This window comes from Acinonyx jubatus, chromosome A1 (assembly GCF_027475565.1).
Source record: "Acinonyx jubatus isolate Ajub_Pintada_27869175 chromosome A1, VMU_Ajub_asm_v1.0, whole genome shotgun sequence".
Lineage (NCBI taxonomy): Eukaryota > Metazoa > Chordata > Mammalia > Carnivora > Felidae > Acinonyx > Acinonyx jubatus.
In genome coordinates, this window is record NC_069380.1 from 28,600,931 (window position 1) to 28,609,316 (window position 8,386).

General features: G+C 45.5%; 1 long non-coding RNA gene across 1 annotated transcript; it reads right to left on the reverse strand.

Annotated features, from left to right (window-relative positions):
* Nucleotides 1-5,260: 5,260 nt before the first annotated feature.
* Nucleotides 5,261-7,827, reverse strand: LOC113601029 (uncharacterized). The gene is made up of 3 exons (XR_003422159.2): nucleotides 7,414-7,827; nucleotides 6,970-7,041; nucleotides 5,261-5,621 (listed from the first exon to the last, which is right to left on the reverse strand). It is a non-coding gene; the product is annotated as an uncharacterized LOC113601029 (long non-coding RNA).
* Nucleotides 7,828-8,386: the final 559 nt, after the last annotated feature.

Below are 8,386 nucleotides of genomic sequence, written 5' to 3' on the forward strand. Positions count from 1 at the left end.
GCAGAGCGAATATTATTATTCAAAAGTTATGATTCTTTGTTCCCAAGGGATCTCTTTTCGAGTATAAGCAGTAATACATTTAATGATAGAATAAATGCATAATGAAATAACCAGACTAAAAGTCTGACATCAATGGACAAATGGGGAAAAGATTTTTTTAAAAACACACCTCAGGCTGCAGACTGTGAGCATCAGGTGCTTAGGGTTGTCTTAATTTATGAGGTACCTGTTGGCCTCCGAGCCCCCAACTGCTCATTCATGCAGTCATCCGTTCAGTGAGTGTTCCCTGAACTCCTCTCTTGTCCTCCTCTGTCACAGCCCCCTGCCTTAACTTTCTATAGCATGTGTCACTCTCTAAAGTTATTTTTTGATCTATTTGTTGTGTGGTTCTCTTGTCTATCTCTCCACTAGATTATCAGCCCCACAGAGGGGGGACTATGTTGCTCCTGTTCAGTGCTGACTCTCCAGAACCCAGAACAATTCCAGAATAAACCACATACCACGTGCATGTTAATGTCATCATCATTATCTTCCAGTGTCACTGAGAGGCAGGTACTGTCAGATAGCTTGAGTTCAAACCCTGGCTCTGCTGCTAACAAGCTGCATACTAGGGAAGTTACTTAACCCTCCCATGCCTCAGTTTCCCTAAGTAACCATGGGAGTGTATTGAGTGAATATATGTGAAACACTTTGGAAGGATTCTAGCATATAAACGCTTCATAGCATTAGTTATAATTATTTAGTCAAGGCTAGCCCCAGGCCAAACTCTCTGTCTCCAAACCCCATCGTCACTCCCACGCTGCTGGTCTACTCCCCCCCACTCACTGTCAGCCCCGTTTGATAGAGGTCCCTGACGTCCTTAGACTTCCCCAGCCTCTGAGAGCCTCCAGCCACACACCCACCAGGAGTGCCCTCTGGGGCCATGCGCCATGCTCCAGAATGAGCTTCTGGCTCCAACACCCTATCATCACCTCTCCACAGAACGTTCTCCATCACCTCTCCACAGAACGGTCTCCATCCCGTTCCTGAGGACTAAAACAGCCGATCAACCGAACTGCATCTGAGTATTTAAGCACACCTGCCATTTCCCTTGACAAAGTAGTCCCTGGATCGTCCCACATTGGCAGAAGAGTAAAAAGCTCATGGTGAGTAGACTCGGCTGGAAGGCCCAGTCCCACGTCCTCCAGAACTCCTGCTCCTTGGGGACCTCTCCGTAATGACCACAGTCACCACGCATGGGCTCAAAGGGAATGGCCCAGGTGCAGGCACCGGATGCCCCATTTCCCCACAAGACAGCCGAGGGCAGGTTGCAACGTTTATCAACTCTCCTCAGGCTCAGGGATGATTAGCCTCTCAGGCCCTCAGTGCCACCCTCATGATGCATCCTCAGCTGTATAGAGAAGGAATAATTTGGGGTGCCTGGGTGACTCTGTCAGTTGAATGTCAGATTTCTGCTCAGGTCCTGAACTCACTGTTCATGGGTTTGAGCCCCTCATCGACCTTACTGCTGTCAGCACGGAGCTCACTTTGGATTCTCTGCCACCCCCCCTCTCTGCCCCTTCCTCGCTCACACACACACACTCTCTCTCTCAACAATAAATAAACACTGAAAAAAAAAAAGAGAAGGAATAATTTCCTTCGGCTCTCTTAAGGTGGAGCTAGGAATTAAACTGACGTAAGACAGATCAGTAGGAGAAAAGCACACACATTTTATCTGATATTTTTACATGTACATGCAAGTCCTCAAAAGGAAAATAAAGACCTAAAGAAGGCATTGGGCCCCAAAGCCTGACCAATTGTGGGAATGTGGTAAGACAAGGTGCCTCGGGCTGGGGACAGTAAATTGTGCAGCAGTGACTGGGAAATACATGGGGGAAACCAATAAAAGGTAAGTTATTTTAGTGGGCTGGTTTGTACAGAGCCTTTCCAGCATCAACTCTCTACACTCTCCAGTGATAAGAAAGTTCTCATCCTGGTACAGGGAGGGCATTTCTCTCGGGAAATTTTATCGCCCGCTTTTAGGTAGAAAGGGGAAAGTCAGGGAGCCCTTACTGCATTCGCTATTGAAGTGCCTTCAGCTCAGAATAATCCGTATACTAAAGCTGCATATGACAAGTGAGGGGGATATCTTCTGATCCCCTGCAGCTGGAACACTCTTTCTTCTCTCCTTCTCCTGGCTGTATCCACTCACAGTGTCTGTCTGCAAATCTTTGTGTATATCCACTTCCTCCAGGAAGCCTTCCCTGATAGCACAAGCTGGAATTCCTTTCCTGCACCTCCTGTCCGGGCCCCCGTTCACACAATATCACCTGATGCCCTGTCTGATCCCCTGAGAGGGGCCACGGTAATCTTATCCTAATTGCTATCTCCAGCATGGGGCCTGGCATAGAGCGAGCCTTTCCTTACTATTTGTTGAGCTGCTAAAGAAAAATTTATTTCAGCTCCAGTGCTCAGATGATGTGTTTCTTGTTTCTGGTTAAAAAACTAAGTGCTGGGGAGCCTGGGTGGCTCAGTCGGTTAAGCTTCTGACTTCGGCTCAGGTCATGATCTCGTGTTTCCTGAGTTCGAGCCCTGCGTCGGGCTCTGTGCTGACAGCTTGGAGCCTGGAGCTGCTTCAGATTCTGTGTCCCCCCCTCTCTCTTCCCCTCCCCTGCTCGCACTCTGTCTCTCTCTCTCAAAAATAAACACCAAAAAAAAAAAAATTTTTTTTAAAAACTCAGCTGCTGACGTACTGTTGGAAAACAGATTTCTGTGAAACGTGAAAAAGTGAAGAGCATTAAGGAAAAACAGGAAGATATTTGTCTCCATTGTCCTACCTGTGGCTCCCAGGCTCTGCCCCCAGACTTTTTCCCGTAGCCAGTGCTGCCCTGAGAGACGTTCAGGAGGTGAAAATAGTCTGCAGTGGGTTGGGCTGCACCATTCAGCTCAGGTCTGCGGCAAAACATGTCATCTCACTTCATCTTTGTTTGATAGATATTTTTAATTTGAATGGACGATTTTAATTAAATATTAAATAAGTGTCAATGAAACAAGTATAAAGTAAAAGTGCTCATTCTCTTTGAAAATATTAAGACATGATAAAGACCTTAATAACATTTTATGTTTACTCCTCTCTTAGCCCTCCTTCACCATTTTGTTCCCCGTCATTTCTGACCCCTCCTGGGATAGTGGGGGGGAGGTGGGGAGGAGGGGAGAAGTGAGGCATTAGGGGGGAAAGAAACCTCCTCCTTGTCAGGTACTGTCATAAACTGACATGGCTCTCTCTGAGACGAGAAGGTGTTGGAAACTGAATCTCCCTCTCGTGGGGCAGGAATGGGTTCGTAGCAGATACCCCCAGTCAGTGGGGGCACTCTCTTGTAGTCCCTTGACAAGAACACCTGCATCTATCCTCTGGTTGATCTGTTACTCCTCTCTGTAAAGGCCTTTTCACGGTGGCCCCTTCCGGGACACCCAGGAAAAGAGGCAAAAAGGAAAGGAGGCTAAAGCAATGAGCTAGCTGGGGAAGAACACCCTGACTGTGTACACAGTGAGCATAAAGGCCCTAAGCTGAGCATGCCTGAGGAACAGCAAGGAGGCCCATTTGGCTGGAGCACAGCGAGCAGGGGGGCAGCAGGAGGAGATGAAGGTAGAGAACAGCAGGGACTGGTGGGCACGGGGCCTGTAGGCCAGGACCTTGGCTTTACTCTGTGTGGGGTGGACGGCAAGCCATGGGAGGATTCTGCCAGGAGGACTGACATGATCTGAATTTAGCTTTAAAAGGATGAGTCAGCCACTGTGTGGAGGATAGATGTGGGGAAAGGGGGAATGGGAAAGGCCGAATGACGGAGATTAACCGGGAGGCTTTGCAGTCATCCAGGTGAGAACCAGTAGTGGCTCAGACCAGGCTGGAAGTGCTGAAGGGAGTGAGAGGGGGATGTGGCATCCTTTGGAAGTAGAGTCAACAGAATCCCTGGCAGACTGGATCAGAAGTATGAAAGAAAGAGAAGAATCAAAGCTGACTCCAAAGTTTTGGGCCTCAGCAAATTCGTGGAAGGAGAGTGTTTGCCTGAGGAAGACTGCGTGTTGATGATAAGGACGGAATCAGGAGATTGTTTGCATGTGATAATTTTGAGATGTTAGATTATCCATTGGCAAAGTCACGCAGGCAGTTGGATGCATGAGTCAGGGGCTCAGGGAGAAGATCATGCTGGAGATATCAATTTTGGAGTCATCAGGATGTAGATGTCATATAAAGTCATGAGACTGAACTGGTCAAAAGGCAATGAAAGTAAATAAAGAGGAGAGGAGGTCCAAGGGCTAAACCTTGGAGCCTCCAACCTTAAGATATGGAGATACAGAGAAACTGCAAAGACTCTGAGAAAAGCGCCCAGTAGGCAGGAGAATCAGCAGTATCTCAGAAGCCAGTATGAAGCAAGTCTTCAGGAATGACCGACTGTATCAAATGCTACAGGGGTGGAGAAGATGCATTGACCACTGGCAACATGGGATCACTGGGGACCTTGACAATGGCCCTTTGGGCAGAGTGAAACCTGATTAAGTGTGGCCAAAAGAGAATGGGGAGGAGAGGAAGCAGAGACTGTGGCACAAATCTTTTGAAGACTTTGCTCTAAAGGACAAAAGAGAGGCAGTAGCTAGATGTGGGAGGGAGATGTGAAGTCAATGGAGGTTTGGAGGTTTGTTTTGTTTTTAAGATCGGAGACATTAGAGCATGTTTGTATGATAACTGGAATAATAATGTAGGAGAAAGAGAAGAGACTTGCCAGAGTGAAGTGCTTAGGTGGGCAAGAAAGGATTAAATCTAGAGAGCATCAAAAGGGACTGATCTCAGATCATGGGCATCATGATAGAGTAGAGTAAATGGGCATCAATACAAGCAGGATGGCCAGGATAGCATGTGGGAGCTCTATTCATGTTCTCTATGAAATATGGACTGAGATCATCAGCAGAGAGTGAGGAGGGAGACGAAGGTTGGAGGAAAGAGGAGAAGGTGTGAAATAGTTTAGGAGAGTGGAAAATGGAGGCAGATTGCCAGGCAAAAACAAAAGCTCACTTGAGATCACTAGTTATGGAGTTAAGTGAAACCAACCAGCATGGTTGTTTTTCCAGCCAACTGAGCAACCCCAGAGGAGGCATGGAATCGACACAGACTTCAAAGAATTGTGATAAAATACCTTTTTAAAAAAATTTTGTTTTAACAGCAAAGATGTTTAACGCATCTGCAAAGTATATTGGGAAAAGTGAAATAGAAACTCTCAAAAAATGAAAGTAAAAATTTAATGTAATTTCATTTAACTTAAAGTTAAAAAAAAAAGGAAAGAAACTCTCACATGTATCAGGTAAGACTGTAAATTGGTGCAATTAACTTCAGAAATCATTTGCTAAGTCTTCAAAATATTCATTTTGCCCTTCTTCCGTGAAACAGATGTTTACAAAGTCACAACATGAAAAAATCCTCAAGATATAAAGTCATGCGCTAACAATAAGCAGGATAAAATACATTTTGAAAAGTCACAGGGAAAATCCCAAAATGTTGATTGTAGTTATCTTTGGCTAGTAGGATTATAGATTATTTTCATTTTTTTCGTTATTGCTTCTTGTATTTTCCAAAATGGGATGTATTTCTGCCAAATCAGAAAAAGAAAATACTATGTTTAAAAATATGATCCTTCCTGGGGCGCCTGGACGGCTCAGCTGGTTAAGCAGCTGACTTCGGCTCAGATCATGATCTCATGGTTCGTGAGTTTGAGTCCGACATCAGGCTCCCCACTGACAGTACCGATGGAGCCTGCTTGGGATTCTCTCTCTCTCCCCCTCTCTCTGCCCCTCCCCCATTTGTGCTTCTCTCTCAAAATAAATAAATAAACTTAAAAATATATATACAGTCCTTTCTGAAAGCAGGAGGATGGATTTGAAGGCAACAGAGTTTTTCCCAATCCTGAGATTCACGTAGAGTCTCCACAGTCTGGTATTTCAGACTGTGCAAATTCCAGGCACATCCAAAAACTCCCTCTCAGTCTGTTTACCTCATCAGAGTTAAACACCCTAAAGTTTTAACCTAAAGATAAAAGGAGTATTTCATGTACAATGAACTATTCATTCAAGGTGTAACAACAGATTCTTATTCTAGAGTGATCAGCGTCTCCCAACTCCTTCCTTTCCAGACTTGCCCCAGCCCTCGCCAGAATGTAGAGAAGGCTTTCTGAACTTGGGAACATCTAAATCCAGGAGGTATCCTGCCCAAGGTTTGTCAAATTATTTTACTTATAAATTCACCAAAGAAAGGATTAGAGTGCATTAAAAGAAACTTCTAGTAATGTATCAATCAGCTGTTGATAACATATGTTATGTTGGTAACATAACAAACAACCATAGAATGTCAACAGCACACAATAAAAAGCATGCATTTCACTCGTGCATTTGTGTATCGACTGGAGCCAATCTGATACAGGCTGAGCTCATCTGGGCAGCTCTAAGCTGCAAACTGGGACCAGATCTGCTCCATGCATCTCTTATCCTCCTGAGACCAGTGGGCTAACTTGGCATATTCTCATGATGGCGGGGGGGGGGGGGGGGGGGGGGGAATGTATGAAAAATTAAGCCCAACCATGCAAGTAGATGTCAAGTGCCTGCTTGGAGGTCTGTTAACAGCCCATTGGCCAAAACAAGTCACATGACAACAACAAATAAGTTATCTCTAGTGGAAGGAACTGCAGAATCACAGGGAAAAAGCATGTGAATACCTGGGAGGAGTGAAGAACCTGAGCCAATAAATCAGCCTACCATTAGCAGTAAAGAAAGAAAAATTTAAAAATGCAAACATGGAAGGTAGAAATTAATTTACAAAGACTTAATTCCTTAATCAAAATCTAATTGTGGATAGCTCCTATTTCTAGTTACTTTCTCAACACCCCCGTTGAAACTCTACCCCCAAAGCCCCTGTATTCAGTCCTTGAGCGGCATTTCTCATACCCATCTCTTCCAGAGGAATGAGTTGAGCCAGAGACCCAGGCTAGATCGGTCAGCAGGTTAATGGACATCAGCCTAGGGAAAAAAAAGAAATCTTGGCTTTACTATCCTGGGTATACTAGCGTCTGAAGCCCCTCTAAGCCCTCCAAACCAGCCTCAATGCCATCCAGTCTGCCCGGCATTCCAAAGCCCCATCAAGTGACGAGGAAACAGGTCTAAAGGGTCATTTCTCTAATCTTTCCTGGAGGCTGGAGGCTGAAGCTGAGCTACATACTATCAGGTTCCTTCAGTGGGAGATGAGGTTTGGGAATTCTGTCATCATAGGGAGACCACCATTCATCTGAAACACCCAAAAAGAACATGCCTTAATGGGCATTAGAATATGCTTAATACAGCCTGAAATCGACTTCCTCCACCTCCCCCACCTCCTCCCCCCCACACACTCACCCCACTCCTTCTCTTTCTGCCTTTCCTTCTCCTTCTTCTTTTCAAGCCCGCTTCCCAACTGACCTGAACCTTCGACAAAGGCCCAGCGTCAGTCCAACCACACAACCTGGGGCCCAGAAGTGCACCACAGTAATGATTTATATCCCAATGTCACACTCGTGTCACTCACACAAGTCAAGAGTTCCTTGTTCTGCTGTGAAACGTGGTGGTGGCCAGTGCTGGACTGTGGGGTCAGACAGACCCGGATGGAAACCCGTCTCCCTCCTCTTACCTATCATGTGACCTTAGGCAAATTGCTCAACCCCTCAGAGGGCTTTTGCGGTCTCAGCAGTAACATGCAAAAATGCAGGTGTCTGTGGCCAGTGACCTTAAATGTGAAACAACGGTCACCCAGCAACAAGTCAGAAACACCTGGTGGTATCTGTTAGATGTCACCACATGGCACAAACCAGCTCTTTCCTTCTGCATCACCGGTGGACCAACAAACTGTTTCGTGCAACTGGTTAAGATACTAGTTGCCCTCACAGCTCCACGTTTAAAATAAAGTGTACCTTCTTTTAGTCAATTTAATGTATTTCCTAGCACCCTTGATTCAATTCAATAAAGACGATGTGTGGGGTGTTTACACTGTGGCAGATATTGTTGGTGCTTAAAAGGCAGAAAGAAAGAAAACAGGCACTTTTTTAGTTCTTGCTGTGATAAACAGCTTTATGGGTATTTATAACCCCTGCGCTGCTCTGTTTAAAGCAGGTGGATCCAGAGGAAGATTATTTGTGTGACTAGGAGTAAGGGGGTCAACTGGAAAATACTAATGTTTCATGTAAGGAAAATGAGGCCATTTCAGCAGACTAAGACAACAGAAGTTGATTTCTCACTCCTGTATCAGCCCAGGGTGATGTTCCTGGTCAGCGAATGGCTTCCTTCCACACGGTGATTCCAGAACCCAGGTTCCTTCCATCTCGTGAACCTGTCA